General features: G+C 46.5%; 1 protein-coding gene across 2 annotated transcripts in view; it reads left to right on the top strand.

Moving 5' to 3' along the window:
* The first annotated feature begins 542 nt into the window (after window positions 1-542).
* The window catches only part of ndrg2 (NDRG family member 2), a 138,918-nt gene continuing 124,045 nt past the window's right edge, over window positions 543-15,415 (top strand). The window contains exon 1 of one of the 2 annotated variants that reach the window (XM_084312999.1): window positions 543-668. The gene's annotated coding sequence lies outside the window, so the exon portion shown is untranslated. Of the gene's footprint in view, window positions 669-6,252; window positions 6,318-15,415 lie in introns of those variants that run through there. The other variant, XM_084313000.1, reaches the window with a different exon arrangement.

Genomic DNA, 15,415 nt, shown 5'->3' with positions numbered 1-15,415 from the left:
TCCACACAAGCCATCTCAACAACGGGACCGTACCAACGCCAGAAAGAGGGGGGAGGTCTGGAAGAAGAAGGCGACGCACTTTCACCAAACACGGCACCACCATTCGGTTCAAACACGGCACCACCATTCGGTTAGTCGCTAACTTGCTAACCACAGTCGAAGGCGGGTAGGATAGCAATCAGTCCGGTCAATTATTTCAATTCGAATTGTTTTCGGTGGGCTAGATATCGACACTTCCTCGGTAGATAACTTTGAACAACCCCTATGAACTAAGTTGGTCCCTCTCGCCGTTTGATTGACCGCTCCATATTTTTGTAGAAGAGAAAGCCAATAGGTGATATCTGCAGAGCCGCAAGCCCAACGTCTGATTGGAGTCCAACCTAGTCCAAGCCACGAAGCCCCGCCCAGACGTTGGGTTTGCGGCTCTGCAGATATACCCTACTCGAGAAAGCAGAGAAAACATTGGAAATTGAGGGGAAGAAAAGCGCGCAGCGGAAAATAAAGAAGTGCGGAGGACGTGCATTAGTGTTCACCGGGAATATCGGAGGGACAGGTTGGAGAAAACAAGCAGAGCTGCAGAGGAGTCAAGACTCTTGAGATATTATTCGCATACATTTTCAGAAAGCCCCTGTTTTCTCTGGAGATTTATTTTAATTGTTGGCTGAAGGGTGAGTTGTTGTTGTTATTGATTTCATATGAATGCAACATTTGTCTGCACAACAATGACAATAAAATGTTATTCCTTGTGCCATAAGTCGATTGGGAAAAGTCGGGGGAGTAGCCTGTAGTAGGTCTATAGATTTTTCATTGTTCAACAAACAGTCGTGCAGCAACGCAAAACAAGGATGGGAAACTGTTTAATTGAGAGCTGGAGCACGTACGGGATTTATTCGGGATTTATTCCCGTGCTCTATAGCTCTCCCATCCTTGTTTTGCGTTGCATGCACGACTCGTTTATTCAACGATCAACAACATTCACCCTCTTGTGTAAATAATCCCATGATTATCAATTGCCATATGACCTGTTTACCTCTGATTGAAACCAGAACAATTATGCTCCATAAAAGCCTGTCACCCAAATCTAAGTCTGCCGCACATTAACAATAGTTTGTTTGCCATCAACTATATGGACTTGAACGCCGTGTGTGCGTGTGTTTATTGACGCGCACATGTGGCATCACCAGCGGTCTTTGTTCTGAGTTAGTAACGTTAAAGCCCATCACAGGGGGGACCCTGATGGAAACAAGACAAACGTCTTTCTCAGGTCTGCATCCCCTTAACAATTGTATGTATTGAGCCGTACTGTATTGTACCCATTCTGCAATCTGTTAAATAAAGTTTTCATTCATTCATTCATTCACCCAGTAATGACAGCTCAATAGCATCCACACAGCTTAATGGAATACAGGCAAATATTGACATTCCATGTTGAATGAATTAATTTTGCTCACGACCCCCCCCCCCCCCCCCCCCCCATTCCAACCTGATCCCCTCTTCTCTTTCTCCCCCAGTTGTTATTATCACCCAGGCCAGGCGCATTATTGCGCGTTGTCTTGCGGTTTAGTCATTAGGCCCATGTCTCTACTGGCAAGATGATGGTAAACCACATGTTAAACGCCGTTGTATAAGACCACGAGTATTATGTGTGTGTATATATATATATATGCGCTGTTTTGTTCTGTCCTGAGACAAGGGGGGGGGGGGTGGTCGGGGTACCACAACCACAAAGGGTAATGTGTGTCAAAGTCAAAGGGAGGTGTGTCTCTCGCAGTGTGTCGAGTACTCACTGCTCTGCTATTGGTTCTCATCGAGCCTTGAAAAAATATTGCTTTGCACACAAAAAAACGCTATCTCCATCCATACCGCTGCTGATACATATGCTACTGGTGCACATAGCGATGAATTCGACATTTCTTTCCCCGTTACCGTGCTCCTGATCCTAGTCCTACCCACGGTAGACCCCCCCCCCCCCCCCCCCCCCCCCCCCCCCCCGTGTGTGTGTGTGTGTCAGTGTGTGTGTGTGGAAATGAGTCATACCGTCTTTTGAGATTCATGGCTTCAGTTCCTTGAGTGGAGACGGGGACACACACACATAATTATGTCTAGAGACATTCTCAGAAATATATGCTGGCAATGGGCGGGGGGTGCTATACCTATATCCATTTTGAGATGCTTATCTTAACACTTTCAGCGCCACGCCTGGTTTTCCGTTTTACCGCTTGAATGCCACCATCGGCGCCAATGTTAACGTTAATATCGCCTAATCTATGTTTTAAATTATGGCTATGTGTCTAATCTGCCCATCGCATTATCAAAGACTATTTTCCAGTCAGTGCTGTGAAGGCAGATTGTTTTTTTATCGCGTCGTTGCCGTTTCAGAGCAGTTAGAAAAGCCCCCGTTTTGATATAAAAAACAGCTCATTCTGGAGCATTCTATGAAAATCGTCTTTTAGTGGAATATTCCACAACGTTGATATTCGTCTGCCTTTTTATGAATCGTTTTCAAATAAACGCTAGATGATCAATATTATACGTGCACGCACGCACATTACGGCCGCGCACTGATAATCGCTCCGTTGATTTCCTCACAGACTTTTACAGTGAAACCGAAAGAAGACATTTCACAAAACAGCTTATAACTTCATCAAACTTACTCTGATTATCCTACCACTGATAACATAGAGTCCTTACCTGACATCAGATGGTATCCAACTGGTATATTCCAATTCCTGATCACCATTCGAAAAAATCGATACGTGTATGGATCCAACGCGATACAGTAGAACTCCATGATCCGCGGGGATCTGAGGCTCCAGAATGAACTCTAGTAACCCCGGCTGGATCAGTGAACTGGAAAATGTGGAGTACCGGATTTTTTTCCATTTTCATTGAGTCCATTCCAAAATCACTTATGTCATCTGGGAGACGACAGGGGGCGCTTTTTTCCACAGTGATCGCCGGCTATACTCGGGTAGGCTCGGGTGATGCAATAATTTTTCAGATCACAAAAAAAAAAAAAAAATCAGAGAAATCTCGTGAGTGGCATGCAACCACCTATAAAAAAAAACGAGAAATCTCGTGAGTGGCACTCAAAGTGTTAAGTTGACAGAGATAGGCCTGCTTGGTCTATTATTATTATTATTATTATTATTATTATTATTATATTATTATTATTATTATTATTATTATTATTATTATTATTATTATTATTATTATTATTATTATTATTATGTATACCGTTACCAATGCTCTTATGGGACGATGGGCCGATGCCAGGTTAGAACAGGAGTCGACACTGGTATGATAGAATTTCCCCAATACTAAAATCTGATACCAGAGCCACACGCAATGTATGTCAGAAATCAAAGCAAAGGCAACTGTGGATTTTCTGCACATAGAAGTATGTTAAATGAAAACATTTCTAAATAAATAAATGTCCATTTCCTTACTCTACCTTTACCTCTACCTATCTTTATTAATCTATAGCTGATTAATAAAACACAATAGTGATTCCACGTATACCCAGTTAATTTCTACACTTGCTACACTGTTACTCTGAACAAACCAGGAAGATCCTCCGCAGGAAGTGGCACTTTGTGCATCATCAGCAGCAATGCTGTTTGTTTGCAGTAAACGGAAGAACTAGAGTAGTCTGTCGAAAGCACTCGAGGCAAGTACAGACGAGCACGAAGACACGATAATTATAAGACCCCCCCCCCCTGGCACAGGTGCTACTCAAGAGAACTGAGGTTGTTAATGTATGCGTTGGAGGGTGATTCAGGGAGATGCAGCTTACAGCGCTACACGCCACCTAACAGAGCTCGTCACAGCGCTGTGCTCTTCACACGCCACCTAACAGAGCTCGTCACAGCGCTGTGCTCTTCAGACGCCACCTAACAGAGCTCGTCACAGCGCTGTGCTCTTCACACGCCACCTAACAGAGCTCGTCACAGCGCTGTGCTCTTCACACGCCACCTAACAGCTCGTCACAGCGCTGTGCTCTTCACACGCCACCTAACAGCTCGTCACAGCGCTGTGCTCTTCACACACCACCTAACAGCTCGTCACAGCGCTGTGCTCTTCACACGCCACCTAACAGAGCTCGTCACAGCGCTGTGCTCTTCACACACCACCTAACAGCTCGTCACAGCGCTGTGCTCTTCACACACCACCTAACAGCTCGTCACAGCGCTGTGCTCTTCACACGCCACCTAACAGAGCTCGTCACAGCGCTGTGCTCTTCACACACCACCTAACAGCTCGTCACAGCGCTGTGCTCTTCACACGCCACCTAACAGCTCGTCACAGCGCTGTGCTCTTCACATGCCACCTAACAGCTCGTCACAGCGCTGTGCTCTTCACACGCCACCTAACAGAGCTCGTCACAGCGCTGTGCTCTTCACACGCCACCTAACAGCTCGTCACAGCGCTGTGCTCTTCACACGCCACCTAACAGAGCTCGTCACAGCGCTGTGCTCTTCACACGCCACCTAACAGAGCTCGTCACAGCGCTGTGCTCTTCACACGCCACCTAACAGAGCTCGTCACAGCGCTGTGCTCTTCACACGCCACCTAACAGCTCGTCACAGCGCTGTGCTCTTCACACGCCACGCAACCTAACAGCTCGTCACAGCGCTGTTCATACAACTTTCTGTCAGGTAATCGAGGATCTTGAAGTCACCGTGGTTTCACAATACGAGACTGATCGGGCCGACAAGGGAGTTACACGTCACGCGATCACCCCCCTCTATGTTCTATGTTCTATTATTATATATTTGCCCCCCCCCATGCTGCTATGACACCTGCATTTGGTCTCCAAACTATGTTTTGTCATGAAAACACATAGGCGCAAAGCGACACAGGTTTAGTTATTTGTTTGGGTCAGATGGACCCCAGAGAATGCACAGGGCCAGGTGTTAGCGGGTTCTCTTGTTCTCTCGAGAGAAGAGCTGTCATCTAGAGCCATATGAAATCCGCGTTCACGGAATCGCGGACGGAATCGTGGAATTAACCAATAAAAATGGAATCGACTGCAAAACGTGGAATATTGCAGAATTTGGCCTAATCTGGACTGAAATTTCATTTTTGGGTGGAACGTTTGGTGCACACGCGACCGGGGAGGCGGGGACTCTACAGCGTGTTACACACAACACAGCCGCGGTGCTCAAGCGTCTGGCTGCTTCAGTGTTAACATCGTCAAGAAGCTAAACAATTCCACAATAAGCCCTCAATTCAGAGCAGAACAGTATCCTAATGACTTTTATGCCTCCGGTGATAAGGTGTTTTGCTAATTCTGTCAACGCTCCGTGGACTGGACCCGCAAAAACACTTGCGACACTATTGTGATTAAATAGCTATAACGTTAGGACGTTTAGCTTCTAGCTAAATCTAGTGCACCCATACATTTGTTTAATGCAAACGATTGTCATTATACACTGCCCTTTATAAACTAAATACACTTAAATAGCTATGTAACGTTATAGGACTATATGGAAATGATAGCTTCTAGAAGTTCTAGCTAAATCTGGTGCACCCATCCATTTGTTTAATGCAAACTATTGTCATTATACACTGCCCTTTATAATCTAAATAAACTTAAATAGCTATGAAACGTTACAGTACATAGGACTATAGATGGAAATGATAGCTTCTTGCTAAATCTAGTGCACCCATCCATTTGTTTAATGCAAACGATTTCCATTATACACTGTCCTTTATAAACGAAATAAACTAAACTAAAGGTGCCTAAATTATGCATTACTATATTTCATCACAATATAATAGATATAGCTAGGTTACTGACATTGTCATTGTGATAATGTCAGTAGTAGCTAGCTGTATCTATTGTTTACACTTGAAATATGTATTTTTATTTTGTCACAATATTAATTGAAAAATATTGTGTAAAATTGAACTGTATTTCTGAGTTGCAGCACTTAAAAACATTAAATGGACTGTTATATCTTATTCAATTGTGGACATTTATTCATTCCCACTTATTAGACACTATTTCTGATGGTAAAATGAGCATAAAAGGCAAAATACAGAATTCTGAAATATTAAAACGGAAAAAATGGAATTTGGGAAAAAATAAAATGGAATTTGGAAAATAATAAAACGGATTTCATATGGCTCTGCTGTCATCCCTTTCTCATCCTGTGTACACCGGCTCTCATTTCTCCCGCCAGCCAACTGGGAGGTTGGAGATTCAGGGCAAAATTGCTCCCGTGGGATCAGGTCATTACGCCCTCGTGTTAACACAGTCATCGTACTGGGGGCAGAGGATGATGCGACAGGGATAAAAGGGCATTAAGTCGGTAAGTCATTTTGATCCAGTATATGGCCAGTAAGTCATTTTGATCCAATGTATATGGTCAGTAAGTCATTTTGATCCAATGTATATGGCCAGTAAGTAATTTTGATCCAATGCATGTCGCCACCTCACTCAACCAAATCCATGACTCTGTTCTCGAGTTACATGACGATATGTTAGGCGAGCGTCTTTTTACGTGCTGCGCGTCAGATGACCAACCCGGACTCCAGATGCTCCAGAACTGCCAATCATCCGCTGATGGCAAAAATGATTGGTCAGTGTTGTAGCCAATGAGTGTACCTTTCCAGCGATACCCCACGTGGGGGGCTGAAAATACAGGAAGTAGGTGAAAGTTGAGGAGCAAAAATGAGAAGTGAATCACTTTAGAATGAACGGCCGTGGATGACGGATTTTGGAGAGCTTTTTTCTTTGTCGCCGGTTGTACTCGGACGTCTCTCAAAGACTCATTTCTGAACGGATTTTTATAAAATTTGGACCTGTACTACATAAGACCTCAGGCTATGGAACCGCAGTGTTTTCCAGCTTATACCTATTTCTTTTATATTGCAACCGCTACAGAAAAATGTGAGTACACAAGTTCAAGTTCAACTCAAGTTCAGACCTCTGTTACTCTTTCATTAGCACTAAAAGTGATTTAAATGTTTTGCATTACTAACTTCAGAATGTTATATTTCAAAAGAGACCAGGCTCATGCATGTGCTATAAGTATAAAGCTAAGCTTTGCAAAAAAAGTATGCAGTCCTCAAATTCAAGTAAAAAAATTGGCACTTTTCTAGGTGCCTGTTAATCATCAGAGTATACTCGTTTTTGGCTCACATGCGTTCACCGCCAACAACGAGTATACTATTTTTTTTTTTAAATTATTATTATACTAAACAGTCAGGCGGACCTTGGTGTGTGATCCCTGAAGCTCTGAGGGAATTGGAATTGAAATGACGATCGAATCCCGATAGGTGGCAGTATCGCCTACCTTTTGAACCCGGCTAGTTTAGTGTGGGGGGCTCACACGCCGGAGTTGAGAGCACTCGAGCAGTGGTAGAGAGGTACCAATGGCGATTGCGAACTTTTGGAGATTATTATGAAGAGGACAAAACGATCACACTTATGGATGATAATGTGCGTTTTCACCAGACTACATTGGACTCAGCACTTCTGGTAAATCATAAAACCCCATCATAAAACATGTAATGATCCCAGCGTCGGAAAGCGAGTCCCGCGAGGGACTGTGTACATTTATATAGTGCTCTTCTAGGCACTCAAAGCGCTCCCCACAATGTAGGGTGGAAATTGCCTCCTTCACCACCACTGGTAGCACCCAACGTTTGGCTATGCAGGCTCAATGGCTGCCATACACTGGCACCAGGCACACATCACACTACACAATGACTACCATACACTGGCACCCGGCACACATCACACTACACAATGGCTGAATGGCTCAGGAGACAGGGATTGATACCAGCCAATTAAGGGGGGAGGGATGATTAGGTGGCCTTGATGTCAGAGACCTGATTGGGAATTTGGCCAGGAACGTCAGGGAACCCCCTACTCTTTGCGATAGGCATCCTGGGTTCTTTAACACATTGGGTGCCACGTTGTTTCCGGGGCCCATCTATTCAGTGCCAGCATTAAACTAATGGAGTCTGTAACCTTGTTTGTAGAGCTATAACTATATTCTATATTATAGCTATGGATACAATACTATAGTCATTTGACACTGAGTTTCATCCGGTCAAGATGCAAAAAAGAAAAAGAAAATCCATCCATACGTTCCCGTTTTATACCGTGGTGAATATAAGTGGTTTTAGAGCGGTCTAGGGTAATTCCTGGGAGGCTGGTAATAGCATGCAACGTGTATTATACTAAATGCATTGGCATTTCGTCCCTACACACACTACAATAAAAAAATCAAATGCATATGATGAGTATTATGTTCCATCATGAATGCATGAAAGGGTGGGCGGGGAGGGGGGGTAGTTTTTTTGATGCTCTGATCGCCACCAACGTCATACGTTGTGGAGTAACGTTACTGTAGCTAAGGGGCTACACAACCCTGACTGTATTAAAGATTGTTTAGAGTAAACCACTACTAAATAATATTAATAGCCAGACAGTACAGTTAGACAAAATGGCGGACACTCAATTGACTGCGCGGGGACAGGGATACAAGTTAAACAAGCATTTTAATGTTAATAGCAAACATACATATTATTTATTACGGTTCTCCTTTAATACTAGAATGTCAGTGCAACAAAGTCAACGGTAACGAATGGTTCCTAGACTACGGATACTCGACCGGTGGAGCTCTGAAGGGAGTGAGACGAAGCGAGGCGATACAGGGAAAAGCAAGAAGGTGGCTGGAGACGGTTGGTTCTCTCTAGAGCTCCTGCTCCAGAGAAACTGTAGACTGGTCGGATAATCCTGTCGTCGCTGGAAGAAGGGGTCTCGTACGGAACCGGTCCTTGTATTCCTAGCGCCCGATGGCAGGGTTAATAGCTATTAATCCAAAAGCCCGTTGGCATAGATGGTAGCTAGTTAGCTTCGTTTGTACGTGAAACTAACCCGCAGACGGTCTCCAATGAGTAGTTATATCCAAACGTCGCTGGGTTTAACTATACGTCTCTCCACGTTACTTCGCTTACACAAGTCACTATACTGTGCCAATAATGGCTCGACAATATTATAGTTGTATCTAAGTAGCCATTAGCTCTCTATAACGATACACCGCTATCGGTCTGTGTACAACTGCACCAGACGTCTTTCACTCTCGCTCTGTTAGTTTTCCTGTTATGCTGCTGCTGCTGCTGCTTGCACCGTCTACACAATATACTCTATCTGGTTCCCTGTTGGGCTCAGCCTGTTCACCTGTACAGAATCAATGCGCTCGCTCTGGGCTTGTCCGGGCATGTCTGAACATGTCTAGAAAACATGTCTAGGGGGCGCGCCTCTGGCGCCTACAGCGTCAAGGATGGGACACACATTAGTAAATGAAGAATACTGTTAGGCAAACGGATGACGTAAAGATATATATCTTATATATATAAGTTATACAAAATAATAAACGCAGACTTTCAGTGTTAATCTGGACCTTCAGAACAGTTACAGTAACACTTTCGGATCACAATGAAGGCATGCTTGGATCAACGCAAGATTGATATCATATAGCCCTTACCCTGACTAGGATGTGCCCCACAAAGAATATTCCAATTATCTGATCGCCATTCCAAGTAATTATGTCCATTGTGTCGCCAACATAATCCATCACAAAACATGGATCGGGAGTACTTAATTCTTCTCAATCCGATCGGGACAACCGCTTCACTCTCCCGACAAAGAAAAGTCCGCCCGGACCCATATAATCGACGCACAGCCCAATACACAATGTTTCAAAGGGTGCTCGATACCGCCGCCTGGTAGGATGCGGCCGGTACTGCACCTTGAGTCCCAGTATGCATTTTACAGGCAACATGGAGCTCCCTGACATTGAATAGGGTATTAAAATCGAAAAAAAGGAAAAACGACCCAGAAACGTGTTAACACGTGATTGGCACTGAAAGGGTTAACAACTGAGATTCAGTCAGGACCTCGGTTTAGCATCTCATCCGAAGGACGGCAAGAGAACGCAAGAGCAATAATAGTTATCTATAGTATCGGCAATAGATGCAACTAAATAAAACAAGGATCTTTCTGATGGAGAAACATTTTAAAGTCAAAGTGTTTGTCACGTACACGTTATATACAAGTACAACCGTAGTGAAATGTTTCCTTGGTTTTCAGATCCAGATGGCTCTGTAGCTTCCTTTGAGCCTGTTGTCCTCCAGGCCCCTGCAGCATCTGCCTGACCTCTGACCTCAGTAAAGAGAAGAGTCCATTGTGCAGATGACTGGATTCAATGTTTTATTTCCCAATGACCCCAAACGAATGGTCTGAGTCTACACTGTTCAGTAAAAGTAGGACCAGATAACTACTTAACCCTTAACTACTATCACACTACAGAAGGTTAGCAGTCTGTAGTGTGGTAGTGAAAGGTTAACCTTCTGTAGTGTGGTAGTGAAAGGGTTAACCTTTATGTAGTGTGGTAGTGAAAGGGTTAACCTTCTCTAGTGTGGTAGTGAAAGGTTAACCTTATGTAGTGTGGCAGTGAAAGGTTACCCGTCTGTAGTGTGGTAGTGAAAGGGTTATGAATATAACCGTAGTTCTACGAGTATTAGTGACGCTCAGCGTCAACTGCACATATCTCACTCCAGTGACGTGCACTGAATAAAAACTCACAAATGTACCTTTACATACAACATCCGTCTGGCCACACCCCCATCTGCTACCTACATAAGCAGGGGTGTGGCCACACACTCATCTCCTTCTCAATCATTTCACCACAAGGTAAGATCAAGGGCCGCAGTGGCGTCCAGACGCTGAGCGTCACTAATAGTCATAGAACTACGGTTATATTCATAACCTATCATTCTATATCGTATTTGCTCCGCTCAGCGTCAACTGCACAACGGGAGCTGAGCGGGAGCTGAAGCTCGACAAATGCACCCCACTGAGGCCCCCCACAACCATCAGAACCGGGGAGGACCGAGCCCCCCGACCCTCCCTAATGGAGGGATACCCTCCCTATTGGAGGACGGGAGGGAGACGGATCCGACCGTGCGAAGAGGAACTCGAGCAACTCAACGCACAGGGTGAGCAGACCGTGGCTTGACCCCATGACTATGCACACACACAACCCGCATGCCACCAGGAACGAACAGAAGGAACAAACCTTGTTACCGCCCCCAAAATCACGGGGTCAAGAGCAAACTCAACCCCGTGGCAAGGCCGTAGCAGCGGAGCGCGAAGGAAGACCCAGACCCAGAAGGGACTGGATCCCCCCCGGAAAAAGGGGGGCCCGGAGAGGCCAATGATGCTACAGCATCAAGACCTCACCAGGCGGTCACTAGTGACACCGCCCCCCACATCGCCAGCGTATTCGGACAGGGCCCATCCAAGAGCAGGCCCTTCCCCCCACTAGCACGCCGCCTGGCACACTGACCCTGGCATACTCAGGCAGTCAGCATGGCTGTAACTCGAAGCACTCAAGAGGCTACACTACAGCGGGAGCAGGCAGCGCACCGGGGAGACGACCTCCAGAAGAGGCCGATCCCTCAATACAGGCAGCAGGCACTTGACCCGAGCCTGGAGCACTGCGGACGAGACAGGCGCCAAAGGGGTCAACTGAAAACAGCACCCCGGCGGAAGGGGCGTATGCTGGCATTGTTTTAGCACCATGTCAAAGCCTCCACCAAAAAATCCCAGACGCTCTAGAGGGGCAGAGGCAGAGAAGGCTGACACGATTGGCAGACGTCATGAACGTGCAGGGGCACACTCAACCGGGTAACCCGGGAGTTGACTCCGCTCCAACACACCAGGGAATCAACCATCCTCTTGGTTCAACATGCGGTGGTTGTTCCTATAACCCCTCAGGAAAAAACTCAACACTGGCTATACCGCAGTACAAGTGTTTCAGTTTTCAAAAAAGGGGTTATCCCAGGCCTACGGGTCGACGAAAACAACTTCGGACCGGGCCCGGCGGACCGGGAAGCACACAGGGATGCCAGAGGAGTTCTATAAAGACCACCTCAACAGCCCCCTCTGTTGAGGTGGTTGAAAAGAGAGGGGCAAAAAGAATGGAGAACCAAGCCCCTTCATGACAGCACAAGGTACAACATGTGCCAAACAACAGTGTCTCCATAACGCCCAACCCTGTGACACCCGGGCCGACCCGGCATTTTTTCCCCTGAAAAAAGCACAAGTCCCTCAGGGTACCAGAACAGAAGATCTGCGTCCCCGGCGGACAACGGGTTAACTGACCTGGACCAGCGTGACCAGAACCAGTCCCGTGCCCTAATCACGCCGACATCCCCAACTCCAGGAGGGGGGGTAGGTACGCGTGTCGATCTAAAACATTATAGAGGGCGCCACCCAGACGGTCCCATTCGTACCGCGCTCAGTGGCCCACCCCAAGGGCGTAAGACCCCTCTACCTATGCTTTGATCTATTCCGTTAACATCCCCCAGATATGAATGAGAATTCGTCGAGACAAACCTAGTAAACTGGCGCTCGGAAGAGAAAAACTCCATCCCAGTTGCCCTATAAAAACGCTGTTTTAATAACGAGCAACCAAGGCGCACCAGCCTCATGCGTGATTCCTATCAGAAACACCCAGAGCCAGCACTATGTACACGTCGAGACCCAAAACACATCAATGGATAGTCTAACAAGACACCAGATACCGTTCCTCCAAGCCGCCTGGGGAACGACAAGAAGCCGCTTTTTTAATTTTACATTTTTCAGAAAAAAGAAAAAAGAATACGGACATGGGCCCCATGCGACGCGGCTGAGGGAAACACCACCCCGTCAACCACACTTCATAAGAGGGGACGGTGAGCGACGTACCCCTATGACGGGGGAAAACCCATGACTCAACAGACCTGTAAGGCGAGGAGTCAGGGAAACCCTAAACAATACCCTGTCCACCTACTCCAAAAAGGAGAGGACGGGGAACCCCCAGAGAGACTTCCCACGCGAGCTGTATAGATTGAAAAGAAATATTTCAACATTGAGCTATGTAACACTTGGGTTAGGACTCTCCGAGGAGGAGGCTCTGAACCAATACACACTCAATAATCGAATTGAATCGAATACACATACAATAGAGCAGAACTCCTTTTTGAAGTTCTACTCACCTTGACAATCTGAGGAGGAGGCTCTGAAACTCTGAGGAGGCTCCCTCACTGGGAAGGAGGGTCCGAACTCACAGAAGGCTCTTCTCCCTGAGGAGGAGCTTCATGAGGAGGAGGCTCTGACAACTCCCTGAAACAGATCCATAACATGGAACCTGAACAACTCACGGAAGTCTTACCAATAGAAACGCGCTCAGTGACGTACTCTATGGCGGGGGAATTTCCGCGGTGCACACGCCCAATCTTTCAGGGTGTGGAACCAGGAAACTCCCCCTCCCCCACCCCCCCCTACCCTGTAACGTGCCGAACAGCAACGTGACAGGAACTCAGAAGGACAGGGGGTTTTAACCCCTGACTAATCAGAAAAGGGGAGGAAAGGTTTACCAGTTCACCCCTTTACGACCCCTCACCCCTGATACGATGTAATGACAAAGTAGAGCCATGACCCAGTCATAGCATGCTACATGAAGCATTTAACAGCTTCACATAGCTCATGTGCTAACCTGCTATCTGATTTTTACTAAGGAAAAAACACGGAACAGAGGGGGCCCCTTTAAGAGCCCCGGTACCAGACTTACACATGTGCTTCTGTGGACCAAAACCTAACCCAGTTGTAGATCTCAACGACACACACAACCCTTCATCACAACAAAAAATGGCAAAAGTACACTCTTACTACAGAGGAACGCCGTTTTTCATAACGAGAGAGACATAAGTCCTCGATTACATATTGGCCACAGGCCTTGCTAAGCACACATGATAGTGACCAAACAACCTTTTCCCTAGGAAAATAATCGTTTCTCAAGCAGAAGCACAACCCCAGCAGCTTAAGCTGAGGGTTACATCGTATCCCCACAAACACAGTGACACAATATATTGTAAACAAACATGTCTGAGAGGAGGGGGGGGGGGAAGCCCCAGGGAAAAACCGGGGGGGGGGTCACCCCTCCTACCTTACCCTTGATACGACCAGGTTGAACAGGTACCCCTGTTAATATGTGAACACGCTGTTCATTGTCATCCCAGGCTGAGAAAAGGATTTATTCCTCAATCACATGTCACTAAGCATAGCTTCACAGGTTAAGTAACCCACTTAGTTGTGAGTTCACCTACGTTACAAACGTTACATGAACACACATGTTCTCATCACAACTAACCAGTTCATTTTTACACATGTAAAAAACAACGCCGATTTCTATGTAGAGAGAAGCTATACCAGTGACAAGACAATTCACACACAACACGCATCGTATCCTCAATGTATTGCAGCAACACACGTTTTGGAAACATCATTATTACAAAACATTTAGAAGGGAAGGAAAGAACAAGTGTTTAAGTGTTGTCCTACCTTCACCCTGAGCGCAGGCCGAGAGGACTGCAACACTGGTTAACGGGACAACCGACGTCGAACCCGGTGTCTCCTGCGTTGGTGACGAGGGTAATGTCCGCTGCGCCACCCAGCCGCCGTTCTCCATGTTGACGAAGTCCTCGCTGGCATGGCACCCGGTGTAGGGTCGACTAACATCCTCTGTCAAGGATGACGTCGTAGTCAGAGTGTTTAAGGCATGTTATACTCACAGTAATGTTCAACAGTGTAGCATTAAGCTAACAGCCGCTCCCGACTGATAGCAACAAGCTAACGTTTCCTAGCCTAGTGAACACAACGAGCTAGCGCCGCAGCTAACAGCTGACTGGCTAACAGTAGGCCACAAACTAGCATGCAAGCTAAGCAGCTATCACCTGAACTGTACACAACGACATAACAAGCCACACTTCAGACAGGCCGCCGCCTGAAACCCTCCTCATCCTAAGAGAGAAGAGAAAAATAAATGCCAACACAGTTTTCAACTGTGATTTACCAGATATACAGCGGAGTCGGCACAATTCCCATACAGGCTGCAGCCGACTTGAGCATGGAACTACCGATAAAGAAGATCCAGACCCACATTTCCTCGTGTTTAGGGTGTACTCTCACATTCATGTGAAAGATGGGGCCTTCACGGGACAGAGAAGCATCCGCTTGTCCAGAGAATCCCGGGTTCAAACCAGATCTCTGTCGCGGCCCACTAGTTTGACCATTATGGGCGTCAGACCAGGACCCTCCATCCGCCGCCTAAGAGGACAAGCAGAGGACTCCAATCTGGGGCCGGCCTTCGTAAAATTGTCAGCTAACCCCCATAGCATTAACAGACAACTGGCGCCCGCATAGCAAAACATTACTCACCCAGCCCAGAGGCAAACCAATGTCTCACAAACAGCCGGTGCCTCCTACAGTCCAGCTGTATAACCGGAGGTTCAATACCAATCCAGCCGCAGCAAGGAGGACTGCAGGTGGGGAGTAGATCAGCGACGCAAG

This window comes from Notolepis coatsorum, assembly GCF_963971535.1.
Source record: "Notolepis coatsorum genome assembly, chromosome: 4".
Classification (NCBI taxonomy): Eukaryota; Metazoa; Chordata; class Actinopteri; order Aulopiformes; family Paralepididae; genus Notolepis; species Notolepis coatsorum.
The sequence above is the reverse complement of the archived record's forward strand: the minus strand, read 5'-3'. Positions and strand labels throughout refer to the sequence as shown.